The 23,305-nt window shown below is 45.7% G+C and overlaps 1 long non-coding RNA gene across 1 annotated transcript; it reads left to right on the forward strand.

Moving 5' to 3' along the window:
* Positions 1–19,976: 19,976 nt before the first annotated feature.
* Positions 19,977–23,305, forward strand: LOC146054537 (uncharacterized). Its single transcript, XR_014468228.1, has 3 exons — positions 19,977–20,065; positions 22,142–22,566; positions 22,644–23,305. It is a non-coding gene; the product is annotated as an uncharacterized LOC146054537 (long non-coding RNA).

Here is a 23,305-nt window from a genome sequence, read left to right on the forward strand (position 1 = left end):
CTGTAAATTATATTTCAGTCTCCGGCCCGCCTCCTCAGGCTCCGAAATTCAGAAGGTCGGGTTGGTAGTCTCCCTACTCCAAGGGGACCCACAAACATGGGCCTTTGGTTTAGGGGCAGATAGTCCTGAGCTCAGTACTGTGGATGCATTCTTTACAGCTATGGGGGTGCTGTATGATGATCCCGATAAGGCAGCCTCCGCTGAGGCTCACATTCGGGCCTTAAGACAAGGTCGCCGTACTGCAGAAGCCTACTGCTCCGAATTCCGTCGCTACGCTGGGGATACCACTTGGAATGATCCTGCACTGCGGAGCCAATTCCGTCTTGGCCTAGCAGATCAGGTCAAAGATTTCCTGGTACAGTATCCGGCGGCAGCTTCTCTTGATGACTTGATGCAGTTGGTGGTCCGCATTGACAGACGCATCAGAGAGAGGCGTTCTGAGCGAGAATTGCCTTCCTACCCTCCTGCCGAGACAGGAGGAGAGCTGGTGGGCGGGTCTGAAGAACCAATGCAAATTGGTGCATCTCGCCTATCAAACCAGGAGAAGGCACGTCGTCGCTCTCTAGGCTTATGTTTGTATTGTGGGGGTAAAGGGCACCTTGTGGGCACATGTCCAGAGCGTCCGGGAAACGCCAGGGCCTAGGGGTTAGGGGAGGAATCCTCTTAGGCCAGTCCCGCTTGTCTCCCAATAATTCTCTTTTGTTATTAGTATGTTTAGGTCTGGGGGTTCAACGGTGGGAATCCCAAGCCTTTGTGGATAGTGGAGCAGCCGGGAATTTCATTGATTCTCGCCTGGTTCAGGATCTTGCCATCCCATTAGTCCCTCTTCCTTCCTTTCACATCGTACCGTGCCCTTAGACCTAAGCATAGGTTCCACCCATTCTGAGAGTTTAGAATTTCTCGTTATTCACAGTCCCTTAGCTCCTGTGGTGCTTGGTTTGCCTTGGTTAAAATTACATAACCCTCATTTCGATTGGCGGACTGGGGAACTGCTGCGGTGGGGTGAGTCATGCGCTGACTCATGTCTGCACCTCCCTGTCAGGGTCTCAAGTTTCACCAATCCTCTGCTCCCTGCTCCGTATGTTTCTTTTTCTGATGTCTTTTCCAAAAAAGAGGCAGAGACCTTACCTCCCCATCGGCCTTACGACTGTGCCATCAGTCTCCTTCCTCAGGCTAAGTTACCCAAGGGTCGTTTGCACGCATTGTCCTTACCCGAAGCTAAGGCGATGGAGGAGTATATTGCCGACAACTTAAAGAAGGGCTTTATTCGTCCCTCAAAGTTTCCTGTGGGGGCGGGGTTTTTCTTTGTCGGCAAGAAAGATGGTACCTTATGTCCGTGTATTGATTACAGACAGCTTAACTTAATTTCTGTTAAAAACTCTTACCCGTTGCCTCTGATCTCCGTCTTGTTTGATCAATTGCGCTCTGCTACTGTTTTTTCAAAGATAGATCTCCGAGGTGCGTATAATTTGATTAGAATCAAAGCAGGGGATGAGTGGAAGACCGCTTTTAACACTCACACTGGTCATTATGAATACCTCGTGATGCCCTTTGGGTTGGCCAATGCCCCTGCGTCTTTCAAGACTTCATTAATGACTTTTTGGGGGTTTTTGTGGTCGTTTATCTGGACGATATCTTGATTTTTTCTTCTTCTTTAGAGCAAACATAGAGTACATGTTAAAAGGGTTTTACAGAGACTCAGAGAAAACTGTCTTTATGCTAAACTTGAAAAGTGTGAGTTTGAGGTCCATAGTATTTCCTTCCTTGGCTATGTTATTTCCCCGGAGGGCTTCTATATGTATCCTGCCAAAGTTCAGGCTATCATGGATTGGGTGCAGCCCACTACTCTGAAAGCAGTCCAGAGGTTTCTGGGGTTCGCAAACTACTATTGCAGGTTTATTCCTGCGTTCTCAGATATTGTCGCGCCCATCGTTGCACTAACTAATAAGGGTGCAGATCCCGCTCTCTGGTCTACAGAGGTCCATAATTCTTTTCGTCTTCTTAAAGAGGCTTTTATTTCTGCTCGTATCTTACGTCATCCAGATCCTGACCGCCCGTTTATTTTAGAGGTAGATGCCTCTGAAATTGGCATTGGGGCTGTGCTGTCGCAGGTAGATCCCAAGGATGGTCTTTCACATCCCTGTTCCTTCCATTCTAATAAATTATCTTCCGCGGAGTGTAATTACGATGTAGGGAACAGGGAACTTCTGGCCATAAAGTGCGCTCTGGAGGAGTGGAGGCACTGGCTGGAGGGAGCCAAATTTCAGTTTGTGGGGTTAAATGAATGCCCTAATCTAGTTGGGAATGAGACACCCTCACTCACCAGTGGTAGGAGTGCTGCTGGTGATGTCATTAAGGTTGCTGTGCTAGATGTTAACCCTGTTCCTCCAGTGATGTCTGGTTGTGACATGGGGCCAGGGGATGCTAACTGCACAAATGGGACAGATCTGAGTTGGTTGCAGGGGATCCGATACGATTTGCCGGCGGTCGGGATCCCGGCGGTCGGAATCCCGACACTGGAATCCCGACCGCCGAGATCCCGACAAGGGGGGGGACATGGATCCCCCCCCCCTTGCGTGCTCGCTGCGCTCGCCACGCAGCGGGCCTGGTGCCTCGCTGCGCTCGGCACGCTATTTTATTCTCCCTCTATGGGTGTCGTGGACACCCACAGAGGGAGAAAGTTTCGGGATTTCGGCGGTCGGGATTCCAGTGTCGGGATTCCGACCGCCGGGATCCCGACCGCCGGCAAATTAACTGCATCCCGGTTGCAGGCAGCGCATGTACCTGCCAATCAGTTACTGGTGACAACATGCTCAGATAACCCCATTCCTGCTCAGAGACAATGGGATCCAGATATAGCGTTTTTGCCACGGTGCAATTGTAAGCCAGCAGGATGGGCCCCATGTGTTGTGGAAGATGCACAGGCTAATTTGCAGGCATTGCAGGATGTCTCCCCAGGTTATGATATTGATGTTACTGTTGATAATGTGATGTCTTGCGCTACTGTGGGAAATGTGGTACCAGGTATAATAAGTGACCCGGTGGGTCCTGTGTGCACTGTAGACCTGTCAGATAGGGAGAGAGTGTCCCTTACTGCAGCTTTCCCCCCAAACCCCCCTCCTTACTGTAGCCACACAAACACAGATACAGGAACACAGCAGGGGTTCCCTCCAGACACTGAGAATCCTCCAGAGAGTGCATTTTTCCAGCATCACTGGATAACGGATGCCTCTCCTGAGAACCTCAGTGGCACCACCCCAGCCACAGAACCTGCGGGTCTGGGAGGGAAGGTCAGGCTCAGGAAGGTGTCCTGGACTGCCATGGAAAGCTTGGCTTTCCACGCAGAACTGAGAACCAACCCTGCACAGGCTGCCCTGAACGTACCAGGTGAGTCGACCCCCACTGCGGCTTCCCCATACCTGGGAAGTGGGAAAGATACCCCTGGGTACAGTGAGAGGGTTGTTTCAGGAATAGAGCCAGTGGCTAGTAGGGAAGCTGCTGTGTGTAACCAGAAGGGTGGGATGGCCCGCGAAGCACAGGTAAACTCAGCTCCATTAACCTCAGAAAAGCTGAGCTGGGATGTTCCCAAGACAGGGGACAATGACCTGCTGGTATTCCCCCTTGCAGAAACGTGCCCCCCTTCACAATTCACACACACAGACACAGAGGGCGAATCTCCTCACAAAAGGATGAGGTGTGAGGTGTTGAGTGAGTGGACCTTCCCCCCAGTGAAGGGGAGGGGGGGTCAGTCAGCTCAGGAGAGGTGCTGGGAAGACATTTGTAAGTCTGTATATAGTGCTGGGAGAATGCCCCACACCTGTGGTATAGTTAAACGTGCCGAGTTACGAGTCCCAGGGGGATGGCCATTTGGGGTGTGGAGGAATGGTCTGGTACTGATCTCAGTGAGTAAGGCTAAACTGTCAGCTGCAGGGGAGAATCCGTGTCCAGGAGTCCGTCGCACAACTGTGGTGGGCTGTGTCAATACCAGCCAGGAGGGGCACAGCTCCCACTATATCAGTGTGCTCACAGACTATGGGTTCGAGGACACCTGTGTGCTTTTAGTTTGCCATCTCCTGCGAGAGGGACAGGGACTATGCCCATTGCCCACCCTAGCCACGGCTATGGCGTCAGGTGGTGCCATGACAGACGTCAAGTATAGGGAAGTGTTAGTACAGATCCCGCAGAATCAGTGGCAGTCTGTCTCAGCACAGAGACCACTGCTACCTGTCCAGGTGATGTAGTTAATAGCGCACTGATGAGACGGTGACGTGGGTCACCGCCTCTGTGCACCATTTTAAAAGGGGGAGGTGTAACAATCAGATCAGGTGATCAATCAAATTAACGTATGCCTCCTGTTATGATTATCTGTTCAATCAATGTATGTCTGGTATGTTTGGTAAAATCATGCCGCCTGTGATTATTATGTGGGAGATCAGAACATGTCATGTATTATGTGTGTGGACTGTTGGTGACCCAGGGAGTGTAGCCATCTGTGGACTCCTCTGGAGTTAGGATGTCAGATAAGATCTGAGACCCCTCATAAACCAGATTGGGGGGAGAGCAATAGTGTCCAGCCAACAGGCCAAAGTTGCTCTGGCCCTCCACTAAATTACCTCTTATCACTTGAGGAATGTATAAAATCTACTTCAAAGCAGGGACAAATTCTTTATGGGAAAGATCCTATATCTAGGGACTTTCACTAGGCTCAGCAAGGGAATGGTTAAAAATCCCAAGGGTGGGAGGGATGAGGGAGTCTTCAAGGTATAACTAAGACCCTTCTCCCTATAGTCAGTGTCACTACCTGGGGGTCTAGCAAACAGGCTGTAAGCGACCAGAGATTTCTTGTGGAGAACCCCCCCACGTCAGGATTGGTACTTAGGTGTAAGATACGGTTCTGTCATTTTTCCCGTTTATTTTATTTCTGAAATTGCATTTAATCGTGTGTGTACTTTTAAAATCATTGTAAAATCTTGTAACTATTTTCTAAAGCTCTGTAGAATTTCTAGGAATAAATAATACATATTTTCAGTCCTGGTTCTGTGTTCTTAAGACTCATTAGCCTCAGAAGAGAACGCTCCAGCGTGTTACCATTTGTATATTGTATTGTGCGGTCAGGTGCGAGCCAAGCCGCCCCTTGCGCAGTTTCAAGCGCTAAAATCAGGTTTTGGCTGGTGGCAGTGTACCTCAAGGAAAGGACCCGAGTGTCCTAAGTGAACCCCAGTCACGGCCGGAGCTGCTCAGATTGACGTATCGGAGCAGGCGACCGGTGGGTCCGTGACACCGACACAGACACCATCGACTTGGAGCCCACCGCCGACATGGAGCAGGACAAGGCAACGGATCAAGACCCTGGGACCTACCTACGGGATGAAGATAGGTAAGTATCAGTATGTGTGTAATGTATGTATTAAAGTTTTATTTTTCTTATGTGTCAGTGTGTGTTTATTTAACAATTTTTTTAACTGTGGAACTACAAGTGCCAGCGGGCCCTTTAATGCCCCACAGGCTGGGACTAGTGGTTCTACAAGTCCCAGCTTGCTGGGACGCATAGTTCCACAGTTAAAAACAATAGTTTATTCTATTTTTTACACTCAAATAAGCTTGATCCCCACCACCCAGGGGCATCGAGGAGAGTCCTGGAGGGGGGGACCCCTTTATTGGGGGGTCCCCACTCCCCCAGGGCCCCTGGCTAGGCTGACTGATCAGAGGGTTAATGCTTTGGCCGGGGGGACTTGTATAAAAAGTCTCCCCCCGGCTGTGGCATTACCCTGCTGGCTGGTTTGGCCTGGGGTTGGTTCTTAAAATACGGGGGACCCCTAGTCATTTTGTCCCCCGTATCTTGGGAACCAGCCCCGGACCTGGAATTGGTTGTTAAAAATCGGGGAACCCCTATTTGTGGGTGATAATGTGCAATAAAATATTGGTATTAGAATCTATAGGTTAAGAATATTGTAAGTAAGCTTCTTTCAAATCCATGTCAAATGCAGGCCTAAAAGCCTTATATAGATGAATTTAGAATATGCAGTGTCATCAGAATGAAATGGATATTAGCTGTTGTTTCTATTAGAGCTAGGATCAGGCGATCAGAATAAACATAGGTTTCCATGTAGGATGACATCTAAGATCACTGTGACATGGTCAAACTTAAACTAACATTAGCTTCTATTTATTTAAGATAAGCAAAACTTTCTGTTATGGACTATGAATGACAGTGACCATTCATCATCTATGATAACTGATTCCACTTTCTGGAGTAACAGAGTTGTCGAGTGTGGTGGCGTTCGCCACCTTCTGGAGATGTACATGACATTACATTATTAAGGAGGTTCCATGATGACCAATCATCTATCGATATGTCAATGATGATGAAGATCCCCTATTATAATTATGTACGCCCCTGCATTAAAATATGCACACATTGTTGTCAATTATTAATGATTGTATTACTCGGGATCTCTTATTGTATAAAAGACACTGGAACCTGGCCTAAAGCCAGAGATTGAAATGCCCAACTCTCTGTAAGCTTGCATAATAAATATACTTTATCACTGCCTCGTATTAAGGATAAATAATTTACATTATCATGGGGTTCCCTGATTTTTAATTACCGGCCCCGGCTCTTTCAGCCTTATGCTGGTTGCGGCTGTGGGGGGGACCCCACGCTGTTTTTTTTTTTTTGTTATTTAGATTTATTTTTCTATTTTTTTTACACTAAAGCCTGCACGGATCTGACTGATCCGTGCAGGTTTGTGCCAAATATGACAGGAAAATAAGGTGTATTTTCCTGCCGTATTTTCGTGGCTGTTTCATGCCAATTAGCGGGCGTATTATCAATACGGCTGCTTAGTAAATCAGGAACCACCATTCTTTTGAATGGTGATTCCTGTCGTATTCTATCGATGGTGTAGACATTCGTATTTGTAAATACAAATACGAATGTCCCATCATTAAGAATACGAAACTATGTATAGTAAAATAGTAAATGCCAAAAATACGTATACACCAAAAAAAATTGTATTTTCGTATGAAAATACGATTTTTTCCCACAATTTTTTTTAGTAAATTTCCCCCTTTATATAATGTGCAGGAGTGTATATAATAAGGAGTGTGTATATAATGTGGGGGAGTGGGGTGTGTATATAATGTGGGGTGTGTATATAATGTGGGAGGTGTATATAATGTGGGGGAGTGGTGTGTATATAATGTGGGGTGTGTATATAATGTGGGGGGTGTATATAATGTAGGGGAGGGTAGGTGTATAATGTGGGGGGTATATATAATGTGGGGGAGTGGGGTGTATATATATATATATAATGTGGGGGAGGGGGTTGTATATAATGTGGGAGGTGTATATAATGTGGGGGAGTGGGTGTGTATATAATGTGGGGGGTGTATATAATGTGGGGGAGGGTAGGTTTATAATGTGGGAGGTGTATATAATGTGGGGGAGGGGGTGTGTATATAATGTAGGGGGTGTTTATAATGTGGGGGAGGGGGGTTGTATATAATGTGGGAGGTGTATATAATGTGGGGTGTGTATATAATGTGGGGGGTGTATATAATGTGGGGGAGGGTAGGTGTATAATGTGGGGGTGTATATAATGTGGGGGAGTGGGCTGTATATATATATATATATATATATATATATATATATATATATATATATATATAATGTGGGGGTGTATATAATGTGGGGGAGGGGTTTGTATATAATGTGGGAGGTGTATATAATGTGGGGGAGTGGGTGTGTATATAATGTGGGGTGTGTATATAATGTGGGGGAGGGTAGGTGTATAATGTGGGAGGTGTATATAATGTGGGGGAGGGGGTGTGTATATAATGTGGGGTGTGTATATAATGTGGGGGAGGGGGGTTGTATATAATGTGGGAGGTGTATATAATGTGGGGGAGTGGGATGTGTATATAATGTGGGGGGTGTATATAATGTGGGGGAGTGGCAGCAGTCACAGTGAAATATCAGCGGGAAGCTCCAAGCTGGACCCAACAGTGGGGATCCTGACGGGTGTGGTATGGGACTCCGACAGTCGGGATCCCGACAGTCATTATCCCGACGTCGGGATCCCGACTGCCTGGAGTCAGACAGCATGGCGAGCGCATAAAAGCCCCTTGCGGGCTCGCTGCGCTCGCCACGCTGCGGCCACGGTGGCTCGCTACGCGAGACACCTATTCTATTCTCCCTCTATGGGGGTCATAGACCCCCACGAGGGAAAATAGCGGGTGTCCGTCGGGCACCCGGCTGTCGGCATTTTGACAGTTGGGATCCCGACGTCGGGTAAATGACTGTCGGGATCCCGACTGTCTGGAACCCGTCCGGCTACCGATCCTGACAGCTACAAAGCACAGTAATATTAGAATCCGGGTATATGCCCTGCATGTGGGGGGGATAAGTTTCTATACAGTCCACAGTTTTTTTTTTTTGTATATGCTTTTATGCAGTGGGATGGGGAGGGGTGTATTGACAATTGTAAGTTCATCCCAGATGCTGCCTGTTATGTGTCAAATTGTAATTATTTTTTTTGCTCATTCCGTGTGTGTAGAATGTGAATTTCGGTCACATTCCCTGTGTGTCAGAATGTGAATTTTGGGCTCATTTCCTGTGTCAGAATGTGAATTTTGGCTCATTTCCTGTGTCAGAGTTTTCTTCTGCCACTGCAAGTCACACCCCTTAATGGCAATAGTTACGCCCATAGGTGAAGTTAGACACACCCTCTCAGTGGCAAGGCGCATTCTACTAGCAGCTAAAATGTCCCTGAAACTAGTTTTCAAAAGTAGGCAAGCATGGCCCGCAGCTGCCCGGATTTGACATTATAAATATGCTCACAGGACCCGGGAGGGCTGCACGCATGCCCGACTGCACGCAGCTCCTCCCATGGTCCTTTGCGGAGCGTGTGCCTCCAGGTGACCTTGGGCAGCGCCTTCTTCCTCCTCCTCTGTTCCCCCTCCCTCCTTCATGTGCTGCTGCGGCGGGGGCTAGCGCGCATGTGTGTGTGGCGCAGCAGCCCAGCCAGCACAGGACACGCATCGGTGGGAATTGGCATACTCCCACTGACTCCCATCGTGCAGCAGTGAGAGTGACTCACAGCTGCCTGTGATTTCTATTATGCAATGTGAAACCTCTTGCCCAGTGCCCTGCCCATTGCCAGTCCAGCAATGGCTTTTATTTAAAAAAAAAGGCTGTAATCTTTCCCAGTGCCCTGCCCAGTGCCCAGCAATGGCTTTTATTTAAAAAAAAAAAAAAAAAAAAACGCTGTAATCTTTCTCAGTGCCCTGCGGCAGGGCACTGGGAAAAATTACAACATTTAAAAAAAAAATAAAAGCCATTGCTCGGCACTGGGCATCCCAATGAATCTGTGGACATGGCACATACCCCCACAGCTGTGAAAAAATGGAGGAGTGACTTGCCCCTGTTAAGCCACACCCCTGAAATGACACCCCCTATTGGGCCACACCCCCTTAAATTTTTTGCCCTCTAAAGGTTTTGGAACTTGTGCTCTTTATGTATCCAACTACTATATATATATATATATATATATATATATATATATATATATATATATATATATATATATATATATATATAAAAGTAGAAAGGAACGGCGTCACTCCAGAGGACTTTCAAATCTTTTTATGAATGCAGAAAACTTCAATAACATGCTACATCGCTGCTACTGCAGTCGACGTTTCAATGTCATGTAGACATTTTTCTCAAGACACGATGTGCATGAATAAATACAACAGCGCAAATGAATAACAGTGTATATATAACTTACATATCCAGCAGCGTCCGCGCCTTCCAGCCCACAGCGTGGGGATGAATCAGCATGCGTGACGTGTGCTTCCTGTCCTGAAACGTCGACTGCAGTAGCAGCGATGTAGCATGTTATTGAAGTTTTCTGCATTCATAAAAAGATTTGAAAGTCCTCTGGAGTGACGCCGTTCCTTTCTACTTTTGCACATTCTGTGGATGGCACCCGGGGCAGCTTACTGAAAGCTATTGGGAGTGCCGGCTTTAACCATCTCTATATATATATATATATATATATATATATATATATATATATATATGAATGAAAGAAATGGGGTTTTAGAGGGCGCTAGAGTAACACATCAACTTTGATAAATAAATTGTATTTAATACAAAAAGGATTAAAAATGTATTTTCACATAAAAATCACCCTAAAAATCACTCTGAATTCTATTATCATGTAGTGTTCAAGATTGGTTACTAATACCATTCAGTGAGCTGGGGGATAAAATGTCTTACTTACTCAGTATGAACCCCTCCCTTGCATGCACCTGAGTGTATTACTGAACTAATTGAGCATCTACCAGTATCCATATGTATATTGCGAGAGGCAGAAGGGAGTCCATATTGGGAGGAGATGTGGGTCCTGATATCCCACATGGAGTAGTCTGGGGTTGCTCCAATGTAGGTAGCTCTTAGTTTGGATATATCAAGTAAGGAGCCATTATCATGTGACTTCTTGCTGGTTAATCGTAGACCCAATTTAGGGTAACGGTGGTGTGGAATGCGGTGCCCCTCGACTGGTTGAGCTGGGTGGCTTTAGTGCGGCATGCCCATACATTCTATTAACACTTTTCACTCACTAACACTATCTCTCTTCTATTTTAATTACACTTCATTTTTTATTTTATCTCTCTATATATAGCTTCGGCTTTCTATCACTAATTTATTAACACTATAGTATCTCACTGGCATGCCGCACTGGGCTTTCTAGCTTATGACAGTTTTTGGGGTGCCACACCCTGCACCTAGATATAGCACTAGGGACCCCCAATATACAGAGAAGCCTTGACGTGGCTTGGGGGCATAGCATACACCTGCGCAGGTATATGTAACCAATATCTCTGAATTCTATTATCATGTAGTGTTCAAGATTGTTACTAATACCATTCAGTGAGCTGTGGGAAAAAATGTCTTGTTTACTTATACTGTAGCCTGTCAGGCACAGCATCAGCCGGCAGCAGCAGGATAGCAAAAGCCTCTCCAGCCTGGCGCCTGTTTTGCATCCTGTGGTGAGCGGGTAGCGCCAGCCCTAAAGCATATGTTCTCGGCTTGAGTGACAGCTCATTGGAGCTCAATCAATCAGGAGAGCACTATTACATGCTGCTACCTGAAAAGCTGGTGGGTCTACAAGTGACAGATGTCACATAGAGGCCCCCCATTCTGGGGAAGAGTCCAAGTGTACACATTGATTCTTTTCAGTTTGTATGGTTTAGGACATGCACTTTTTTTTTTTTTTTAACATTTGAATACCTACAGGAACCAAAAAGGACTGATCTACACTGGAGTAGGCGAGTATGTTTTTTACAGGTACCCTATGAATTTCTACTGGACAAGAGGATCAAAGGGTTCCTGGAGATGTAGGTAAGTATGTGTGAGTGTGCCAGTATGTATGTGAGTGTGCATGAGTGTGTAATAAATAATGAATAAAGCTATACTATCATGGTGCGTGTGTCCTTCATTATTGTAAAATTTGTTTTGCATGTGGATCTATAAATACTAGCAGGTCCTTTAATGCCACGCATGCTGGTTCTTTTGGTTCTCCAATATCCAGCATGTGTAGGAGGCTTGTAATGTAAAACACAATATTAAAACTTTCTTTTACACTTTGATGCTATGAACTCAGCACCCACCACCAAGGTATGCTGGGCATAGCACCGGGCCTTAGTCCTGGCCCTTGGATGCTATGGAGGAAGAATCCCCTTTATTGCAGAGTTTCCACTCCACAGTGGGACCCCGACCAGGGCTGTCTAGTTGGGGGGGGGGGGGGAGTGTTTAATTCCACAACTGGGACTAAATGAAACATATCCTGTTGCTGTGGCCATACCTTACTGACTAGTGGAGCCCAAAGCTGGTTTAAAAAATACAGAGGACATCTATGTTCTTTTCCCCCATATGTTTTAAACCATTACTGGTCCAAAAGCCAGGTGCTGGATCTTTAAATAGAGGGGGACCCTACACAAATTTGACCATATATTTTTAGAACCAGTACCAAATTTGACCATATATTTTTTGAACCAGTACCATATGGACGAGCTTGGAGCTGGTTCTTTTTAGGAGGGAGGACCCCACACTGTTTGTTTTTTACATTTTGAACACTTTCTTTAACTTTTACACAAAGAAACACTGTACAGATCTGAGTGAGCCATGCATGCCTCATGTTCAGCAGTGTTTGGCTGCTGGAAAACTCAGCAGCCAAATACAAATGAGTTCATGATCAGAAAACATTAATCCTGCAAACACGGGAGCTTAGTAATATAACAGAAATTGTTTTAAAAAAACAGACCCATGTGCATTCGTAATCAGATGAGTTGCAACCATTACACAGGAGCTTGGTAAATGTACCTGTCACGCTCTTAGAAGCACCAACTGCAGAGTAACGTAAGCTGGGAGCTTTAACGTATGGGGGTTGCATCCACGACAGAATGGAGTGAAACAAGTAATGTAAAATGAAATAGATTTAATAAAGGTATTGCAAGACAATGATACTTATGGCATGAAATATATACGGCAGATATGAAAGTATAAAGTCAATAGTCCAATATATTATTGCAGAAGATGTTGATGCTTGGTCTTGAAAGAGTATTGCAATATTGTTTGAAGAATTGTAGTAAAATAAAGAATCGGTTTTGAAGAAAGAAGGATTGGTTGAAGATTGGATGATTGTATTGATGAGTGGATGATTGTATTGAAAGTTGGATGATTGGATGAAGATTGGATGAGGATTGGATGATTGAATGAAGATTGGATGGTCGGATAAAGAATTGGATGATTGAATGAGGATTGGATGTGAGGGCGACAGATTCCAGCCGGCCTGAATGTAAGCAGCTGCGCAACGCCGGCATTCAGTCAGAGAGCAAACCAGGCACAGACACACATGGTGGCACGCCACTCATACCCTGCATAGAAGCGAAGCACATACTGTAGCACCAGTGTCACCACGCGATGACAATGCGGCCACATGTACCCCACCGGAGCCAGGGACACAAGCAGATGTGAGCGCCATGGTTTTATGAGTGTGGCTAGAGAGCCTAGGGCTGAGTACAGCACAGGAGCTTTGGGTAAACGCCATGGTGGATGTGACAGTACCACTAAGACCTGGAGTACTAAGTCTGAGTCTTATATTTCTGATTCTGGCACTGTAACCAAAGACTCTTTCAATCATGTGCAAACCCTCTGTAAATATGAGCTAATATTTTGTGTTGATGATAATGATATAATCAACAATGCTGGTGATGACTCTGAAATGTTCCAAATGAGTTTATGAATAACAATAGTGTTAGCAGCCTTAAGACAATTGGTACTCAATTTACTCAAACACAAGATGCTGTTTTTTATGGGGGCCCAAACAAAACAATCACTTCAGCCCCAAAAAGTTTATTTTGCATGTTGCTTAAGTGCTTGGTTTGTTAAACTGTGTATGTGGTTATTAATATAAAAAATAGGGGTGGGTGGAAAGGCCCAAGGACAATACCCTCATGAACCACTTTTTTTCCCATATGGGCTGCATTTTCTGTGAGTATTCTTGACAATCTTCTGCCAGCTCATGCTTCTTCTTCTTCTTATTAACACTATTTCTTGGGTGTTCTTGACTGGCAGTGTATAATAATTCTAAGAATAATCGGTACTTGTTTCCTAGCACGGCGCCCGTCATGGTACATCGTATGCCTTAAGTTAAGGTACTTAAGGCATGCGATCGACGCGATGGACCCGATTTTCTGTCTTTAACTGGCTCAATTGACGGCAAAAGTGAAAATCGCGTTGATCGCGTCCATCGCGGCCCCTAATAAGGGGCCGCGATGTGACCGATGCGATCAACGCGATTTCCCCATAGGGAACAATGTTAAAGTGAAAATCAGGTTGATCGCGTCCATCGCGGGCCATTATAATGGCCCACGATGGGATCAACCCGATTTCACATAGGTGACCATGTTAAATGGGCCAATATGGCCCATTTAACATTGAATATGTGTAAAAAGCATGGTTAATGGCCCACCCAATTTTAAACGCCACCCTGCTATTGACGCGGCGGTACGCGTCCTCGATGGGACGCGGTCCGCGAGGGGACGCGGATACCTGTGCAGCCCGCGATGGGCCGCGATACCTGTGAAGGTATCCGTTTCCGCTCGCCATGCTTCGGGCTCGGTGGCTCGCTGCACTCGCCACACTTTCTATTCTCAACTCCATGCCGATGTGGATAGTAGGGGTATTAAAAGGTCTGAGGACACGTACCGCCGCCCCACTCGGGCTCGCTGTGCTCACCACGCTTCGGGTTGGCGTCTATAGCGGGGTGGCGTTAAAATTGGGGGCCATTTCAAACATCAGGGGGGTTTCTATTACAATGGGGTGTTTTGGGTAATTTCACATTAAAATTTATGCAAAATCGCGTCGATCGCATGCGATTTGGTTGGCATGCGATGCGATCGACTCGATATTTTCCGACGCGATGCTCACAATCAAAATCGGTGGCGCCGTGCTAGGAAACAAGTACCGAATAATCATATTAAAGTGTATTTATTGTGAGGTGGGGCAATGATTATGGTCTCTTGCAAAGCCATTGAATCTTTATTATTGACCTGACTCCTGAAGCCTTTGATTAGATGCACGGGCCAGTTGCAATTGCATTAGAATTTAGAAATAAAATCTCTTATTAGAATTATTTTTTGTTTGTTGCACATTATTCCACATTTTTTAATCAGCCAGATTAATCAGTCATACAGTATATGTGCTGTATTCTTTTAATTGTCTGATTGTTTGTGCCGCTGCTTTGTCCCTTGTTTAGCCAGTTAACTCAATGAAGCCTTTTGCCAATACTGGTGAGCAATATCGTGCTGTGGTAAATCAACTGTGAACAAATAAAAATGAATGATGTTACTAAGACGGTAGGACAATAAATAGGTCCAAAGTACATGATTTTAGCTGTTTTTATCAATTTTCAAGGAAGCCAAATTTGTACAAAACCAAAACTTAAGGTCTGTGCACATCTCATAGTGTCTACACATGGGCAATCTCCAATTAATACAGAAAAAAATAATCTAATCTCAAGAAGATTAGATATAATCACAGTATTGTGCACATTTTACAGCCGACTTGCAAACAGATCTTCCTATAATTGTGCATGCAAATCTCTACTCCTTGCGATCATTAGGACAGATAAATATTATTGATTATCGTAAGCAGTGCTATTTTTCAGCAGGCTCCAGCAGGAACTGAGGCCCTTATTCTAGTTCGCTCTTTCTGACAAAATCCTTCTTAGATGGACAAAACCATGTGCACTGCAGGGCAGCAGATTTAAAATGTGCAGAGAGAATTAGATTTGGGTGAGTCATTTTGTTTCTGTGCAGGGTCAATTCTGGCTGCTTTATTTTTACACTGCAATATAGATCTCACTTTTGCTGTGTACACACGGGGGCGATAGGGGCTATAATCGCTGGGAATATGGTCGCAGGCGACCATATTGCCAGTGATGGAAGTGTGCCCCAGCGATAAATCGCCGGGTGCGCGCTCCCGTTTTCTGCCCCATTGTAATAGCTGGTCGCAGGAGCTTGCGAATTACCTCTGCGGCTCCCCCAGCAGAGGTTCCTTTTCATCAGCGACCATCTCCGGCTCGCTGATGAAAAGGAGACACTGAGCAATATATTGCTCAGCAATGTATTGCTAGCAATATATTGCTGAACAATATATCTCCCCCGTGTACGCACCTTTAGGGCCTTATTCTAGTTCACTCTTAGAGGCAAATTCCTTCTTAGCTGGTCAAAACCAGCAATATATTGCAAGCAAAATATCTCCCCCCCCCCCCCCGTGTGTACGCACCTTTTGAAGTAAAACCCCATCCAAATCTAATTATCTCTGCACAAGTAACACCTGCCCCACCTGCAGTGCACATGGTTTTGTCCATCTAATGCTGTGTACACACGGGGGCGATAGGGGCTGAAATCGCTGGGAATATGGTTGCTGGCGACCATATTGCCAGTGATGGGAGTGTGCCCCGGTGATAAATCGCCGGGTGCGCGCTCCCGTTTTCTGCCCCATTCTAATCGCTGATCGCAGGAGCTTGCTTACCCCTGCCGGCACAGGTTCCTTTTCATCAGCGACCATCTCTGGTCACTGATGAAAATGAGAAACTGAGCAATATATAGCTCAGCCATATATTGCTAGCAATATATGGCTGAGCAATATATCTCCCCGTGCAGTGTTCCCTCTAAGCTGTGCGCACGTGCGCGCGCACACAACTAGACGAGTGTGCACACAGACATTACAACAGCGCGCACAAAGCAGCAGTGGTCCCTTTTTGCAGTTGTGGACTCAATTAATGTGTTTCACCCATTAACTACATTGTGTGCTGTGTTTTGAATGATTAAATGTTTAATATCATTTTGAAGTAAAGTTAACACAAATGCTGAACGTCATTTTCCAGTTATATATAAGTGACGCACAAAAATGTAAATTTCCTTCCAGAGTTGCACAGCCAAAATCTTTTGCTGCACACAGCCTTCGTAAAATTAGAGGGAACATTGTCCCCGTGTGTACGGGGCTTAAGAAGGATTTTGTCAGAAAGAGTGAACTAGAATAAGGCCCTCAGTTCCTGCTGGAGCCTGCTGAAAAATAGCACTGATCGGAAGTAACAATTATGTTTGCACAATAAAGGAAGTTTCTGAAAAAGGAAATGGATATATTTTGTTTAAATCTTTATTATTTCTTTGACATTTTATTTGTTTTTTTTTTAGGTTTTCACTGTCTACCTTTTTATGTTTTTTTAATATATATTTTTTAACTATATTATCACCAGACTAGTCCATTCCAAATGTTTTATAGACCAGGGAGGCAGTTACCTGGCCTGTAGTTCAGCAGATCAGGAGAGTGACAGAAGTTTTAGCAGAAAATAACAAGTGCTACCAATTATATGACCATACATTATATGTAATGGTTAGCATTACTGCCTCACAGCACTGAGGTCATGGGGTTGATTCCCACCATGGCCCTAACTGTGCTGCGTTTGTATATTCTACCCATACTTGTGTGGGTTTCCTCTGGGTACTCCTGTACTTGTGTGGGTTTCCTCCGGGTACTCCGGAATCCTACCACAATCCAAAAAATAAACTGGTAGGTTATTTGGCTTCTAATAAAAGGGCCTGGTTCTAAAAATTTGGGGGACCCCTAGTCATTTTGTCCCCCGTATTTTGGGAACCAGCCCGGCCCTGGAGACTGGGGCTGGTTTTAAAAAATACAGCGGAGCTCTGTACAAATCGTTCCCTGATTTTTTAATACCATCCTTGGCTCTTTCAGACTGGCCGTTTTTTTCATTTATTTTTCTATATTTACACTGAAGCCTGCAGGGATCTGACAGATCCATGGAAGCCTGCAGGGATCTGACTAATCCGTGCAGGCTGAATCCAAATGCGACAGGTAAATTAAGTGTATTTTTCTGGCGTATTTGGACGGCAAATAGCGGGCGTATCACGCTAATTGCTGAAAATTACCGGCCGTATTGAAATTACGGCCGGTTAGTAAATTAGGATTCACCATTCTTTTGAAAAGTGATTCCTAGTCGTATTCTATCAATGTATTTGTAAATACAAATACGAATGTCCCATCAATACAAATAATAATACGATATTTTGGGGCATATTCAATTACTATGCCAAAAATATGAATATGCCAAAAAAAAATCGTATTTTACTATGAAAATACAATTTTTTTACGAATTTTGCATAGTAAATTTTCCCCAATAATTTTTTTCTTCCCCCTGCCCACCAATGTGTTAATAGGGGATACGGGCCCTTATTCTGGTTGGTGCGGTAATATCCGCGTGCGTTCGTGCCGCCGATGTTTTGTGTCTGCGCATGTGCAGAGGCGTCTCTGCGCATGTGGGATCGGGACGCAAGGCCACATTCCGCATGAAATGTGTACACTACGAACAGGGGATGGAGAGGGGTGTGAAGGGCTGTTTGGGCTCATTACCATATGTTTACACCCCGCGTTTCATGGGCGTTCCCATGCAAATGCTGGGCGTACGTATGGTAATGCGGCTGTGACACACGTGTAGGGGGCGGACATATGACATTGCCGGATGTCAGCTGCCCGCCCAGATCCCTGCTTTTGCACGGAGTAATGCCCGTGTGGTCTGAGGTTGCGGGAGCTGGCGGACCACTCGGCCCTGCATTCGATGTTTTGCGACCATCGAATGATGGGGGAGGTTCCCTGAGATGGAGGAGGTGTATACATGAGAAATACACGTGCGGTCCGTTCGGACAGCTTCTTACCGCGTACGGACGGAGTTGGCGATCCGTATGGAAGGCGGGGTTTAGGACGTACGGTGCTGGCCACATATTCGGATCCGGCCGCACCGATCAGAATAAGGGCCACGGTCATTTGGTCTACAGTATTTAGTTCTACAAGCATTCGGTCGACACCATTAGGTTGACATGACTTAAGGTTGACATGGGTTAGGTCGACAGGGTCATTAGGTCGACATGGATAAGGTCAACATGGGGAAGATCTACAGGCAAAAGGTTGACTTGGTTTTTTCGACTGTTTTTTTGAGCCGACATGTGCCGACAGGCGGTATCTCATGCCATACCATCCACTAGGGTGTGGTGGGAGAATAAAAGAGTGTACCGAGCGTATCGAGGCACCGTGCCTGAGACATGTCGAGCGCAGGGAGCCATGCGAGGGGACGTAGTGCTATTGTTGACTGTATCAACTTTTTCACTGTCGACCTTACCCATGTCCCCCTAATGACACTGTCTACCTCACCCATGTCGATCTAAATGTATGTCAACCTTACGATTGTCAACCTAAATGCTGTAGAACAAATGATCCCGTTCCGTTAATAGTTTGTCCTCCCCACCAATGTTTCAGCATGCATGCTTCGTAGGCCACTGGCCACCAATGTTTGTGGTATGCACCCCCTGCCCACGAAGGTAGCATTGTAGCACTGGTTTTTAGTGCAGGAGACTGGTTATGGGGACCCTTTTTATGATGTTATGGTTGGTCTTGTGGGCTGCATTTCTTTTCTATTGTTAAAGACAAGGTCACATGGCTACTTCATCTGCAAACCATGTGCTGCACCCTGCTTTTTTAATCATGGCCTGCATGTATTGATGGCTTTTCACATTGCTTGCTGCAAACGGTACTTATGTAGTATCTGGGCTGCCGATTTAGAAATCGGATCGGATCGCATCGCATCGTATCGCATCGCATGCGACCAAATCGTATGCGATGCGATGGTCAAGATTTTTCCATAGGATTCAATGTTAAAATGGTCTGAGTCCATTTTAACATAGAATTCAATGGGAAAAAGGGGTCCTTTTCCTTTCCCCACTATCCAAGTGGGCATGGAGTTGGATATAAACCTGTGGCGAGCGTAGCGAGCCACCGAGCCCGAAGCGTGGCGAGCGTAGCGAGCCCCGCGAGGGGACACAGAATACTTTTTAAGAAATATGCGTCCCCTCGCGGGGCTCGCTTCGCTCGCCACGCTTCGGGCTCGGTGGCTCGCTGCGCTCGCCACGCTATATAAAATCAACTCTATGCCCACTTGGATAGTGGGGAAATGAACAGGACCTTCTTAACATTGAATCCTATGCAAAATCGTATCGAATCGCATCGCATCGCATCTGATTGTATGCCATACAATCACAAAATCGGCAGCCCAGATACTACATAAGTACCCTGCAAACACATGCTTATAGTCTTATTAGTAATCATTCTTGTATGCGTGATGCATTTGTAAAACCATAAATTGTCCTGGCCTATTCTTCAACCTTTAAATCTTTGCCACATGGCTGTGTGTTTTGGCAGCAAGACATATACAAAGGCATCCATTGACATGTACAGACATCCATTTTGACATGTTGCCTAGTTATGCTTACATAGGCTTAAATGATTTTTAAATAAAATACTTCCAAAGGATGTTTATGTATTACAATATTTTAAAATAGTTTTCCAGAGCTTTGAGGAAAAACGCACTCGTCCCTATATAGTAGAAAATGGCATCATCGGCAGGATCAGCGAGCCAAGGTAATTTTAAAAATCGGTCACTTTTAATTCAAATTTTTTTTTGAAGCTTCCTGTCTTTAGGCTTTACTGTAGACATGTTATGTGCTGCATTTGTGGGTTATTCTGGATGATTGGCTAGGCTGCGAATTTGCAGCCTTGCAAATCCACCAAACTCCACCCTGCGAATGTCTTCCCACCCGCCCCCCCTTCGCAGTGCGGGTTTGCCCGCACAGACTGTGAATGGATGTTTACCATAAACATCCATTTGTATGCCGCGGATAACCTCCCCCATCTTTCGATGGTCGCCGACCATCGAAAGTTGTGGGAGATACACCCATATAAAAGTGTTTTTCAAGTCCCTTCCATATGCGTGCACACTGGGACGGATAGCGGCAGGCAGCCATACACACATAACCTGCAGTCTATTACCACATTCATTGGATTTAGAGGACACCGGATTGGGGTGTGGGCAGGAGAGGTGTGGTGGGGGCATATGTGTATCTGGCACTTTTGAGGGGCATATGTGTATCTTGCACTGCACTATATTTATTGGACATGCCCCATGTGGTCCCAGTATTTATTTAATTAACATTTTCTTGCATTCTACAGTGCTTAACCACTAATTATTTTTTTAGACTTGCACCACTTGCTAGGGTCAAGTCTAAAAATGTGCTATCAATACGAATACGAATTGCCGTATTTTCGGGATTGTAAATGTCAAAAATAAGTGTATTTCTGGATACAAATACACCTATTTTTTACAAATTTCCTTTAGTAAATTCCCCCCTGTGTATCTGGCATTACTGGTGGCATTATGTGTACATATGGCACTGCTGGGGCAATTGTGTTTCTCAAAAAAAATGTATGCACCAATTTAATGCCCTGCACCTTTGGGAGCTCCACCCACATTACCGCCCACACCTCCTGAACCTATTTTCCTACCAAAATATCTTTGGATGTATAGGATGGTTTCTTTCAGCAACAGCTGTACAGGCAAATGTTCTCCTTCACTATATACATGTTACTGTAAATTTTCTGAATTTTGTATTTGAAATGTATTGGAAAAAATTTAATCGGTACTTGTTTCCTATCTGGGCGCCCGCTACGTTAATTGCGCACCATGCTATTCTCCGTATGAAAATCGGATCGCATCGCATCGGATACCACAAATGCACATACACGATATTGAACGATGTGATGCGATGCGATCCGATTTCGTTCCCGCTTTTATGGTTGGCCCATAGGATGGCCCATCTGTAACACTACTGTATTTATTTAACCCTGCAAAGCCCTCCCCTTGTCATATCTGCACAGAAACACAGTATTGACGTCAACCCGAAGCGTGGCGAGCGGCGGCTGTACGCGTCCTCCGACTTTTTCATACCCCCACTATCCACGTCGGCGTGGAGTTGAGAATAGAAAGTGTGGCGAGCGCAGCGAGCCACCGAGCCCGAAGCGTGGCGAGCGCAGCGCGCCCCGCGAGGGGACGCGGATACTTCACAGGTATCCGTGTCCCCTCGCGGGCTTCACAGGTATCCGCGCCCCCTCGCGGGGCTCGCTGCGCTCGCCACGCTTCGGGCTCGGTGGCTCGCTGCGCTCGCCACACTTTCTATTCTCAACTCCACGCCGACGTGGGGGTATGAAAAAGTCGGAGGACGCGTACGGCCGCCCCTCGCGGGGCTCGCTGCGCTCGCCACGCTTCGGGTTCACGTCAATACTGGGGTGGCGTTAACAATGGAGGCGCATTTTAAACCATCAGGGGGGGTTTCCTATACAAATCATGGGTTTGCGGGGTTATTACATTGAAATCAATGTAAAATCGGGTCTCAGGGACCATTTAACATTGATTCCAATGTAAAAATCGGTTGATCGCGTCACCGCATGCGATGCGATCCGATTTAAAATGAAATCGGATCGGATCGGATAGCATCGTATGCCATCGTACATCATCGAGTACCGAATCCGATGCGATCCGATTTCATTATGGTGCCGTACGTAGAAAACCTGGGCGCCCAGATAGGAAACAAGTACCATTAAATAACATTAATGCGAATCTTCATTGCATTTACCATTTTTTTGTTATATTTTTACTTACAGGTTGCGCTTCTGATGACTACACCAGCTACTGGACTGGATTCATTGCCTTATATAGGAGCCACGAATGCCTATGGCGTGTCCGGAGCAAGGACTATTCCAATAACATCAAGCGGAACCTTGCATACGAGGACCTTTAGGAAGTATTGTCTGGAAAGAAACAGCGATGCATCTGTGAAAAGCATAAAGGCAAAAGTCGCCAATATGCGAACAGTGTTCCTTAAGGAGTACAAGAAACACCAGTAATCTTTGCAATCAGGTGCCGGGCGGATGAGGTCTACAATCCAACGTTGTGGTACTATGACCTCCTCAAATTCACTGTGGAACAGTCTGCAAAGACGACATCCATCAGTAATGCTAGAGCCGTGTCTCCTCCTTAGCCTTCACCTGCCAGTGTAGAGGTTGAAGACTCACGGAGTCTGGATCTAGTGAGTATATTTACATTTTTAAAATGTCATAATTCTTCTAGCTTGCAATGTATTTCATTATATTCTTTCTTTTGCAGGCGTTATCTCCGGAGCTGGGCAAGGATTTGCCATCATCCGTGCACTGGGATCCTGCAGAGGGTACAGCGGACGTGGAGCAGCCATGTCCTTCTCCGCTAATCAGACGGAGGAAGGCTTCCAAGAAGTCCACCCCGGTGCAGCCCAGCCATGAGCAATTTTTTCAAAGGGCTGATGCATTCCTCAGTTCGCGGACAAATTTGGATGCGTTGTACGGGCAGTATATTGTAGTGAAGTGAAAACCATGGATGAGGAGCAAAAGAGGCTATTCAAAAAAGTGGTAGCGGAAGCAGTGAACTATGCTTCGGCCAAGAAATTGACCAAAACATGTACGGTGCTTCTGTCTACCACCCCTCATCCAGCAGTGATGCCTCCACCCACCCACCATTCCCAACCCTTTTTCTATGCGCCGGGAAGTCATCAGCGTTCCCACACTTATACGCCGGGTGCCCACATGTCCAATTCCCCCAGGCAAGCGAGTACTTCATTCGGTGGAGCATATTCGATGATGCTGGAGTCCGATATGACTCCACAGGATGAGACTAGCTTGCTCAATTTATAGTTTCCAAATTTTCCGTCGTTCAAAAAAAAAACTTAGGTTATGTTTAAAAAAATTGTTCATGTTGTCCTCTTTGTAAGCTGTTCTGTGAATTTGAGGTGGTAC

The sequence above is a fragment of the Crinia signifera genome, unplaced genomic scaffold, assembly GCF_055691185.1.
Source record: "Crinia signifera unplaced genomic scaffold, ASM5569118v1 HAP2_SCAFFOLD_250, whole genome shotgun sequence".
NCBI classification, from domain to species: domain Eukaryota; kingdom Metazoa; phylum Chordata; class Amphibia; order Anura; family Myobatrachidae; genus Crinia; species Crinia signifera.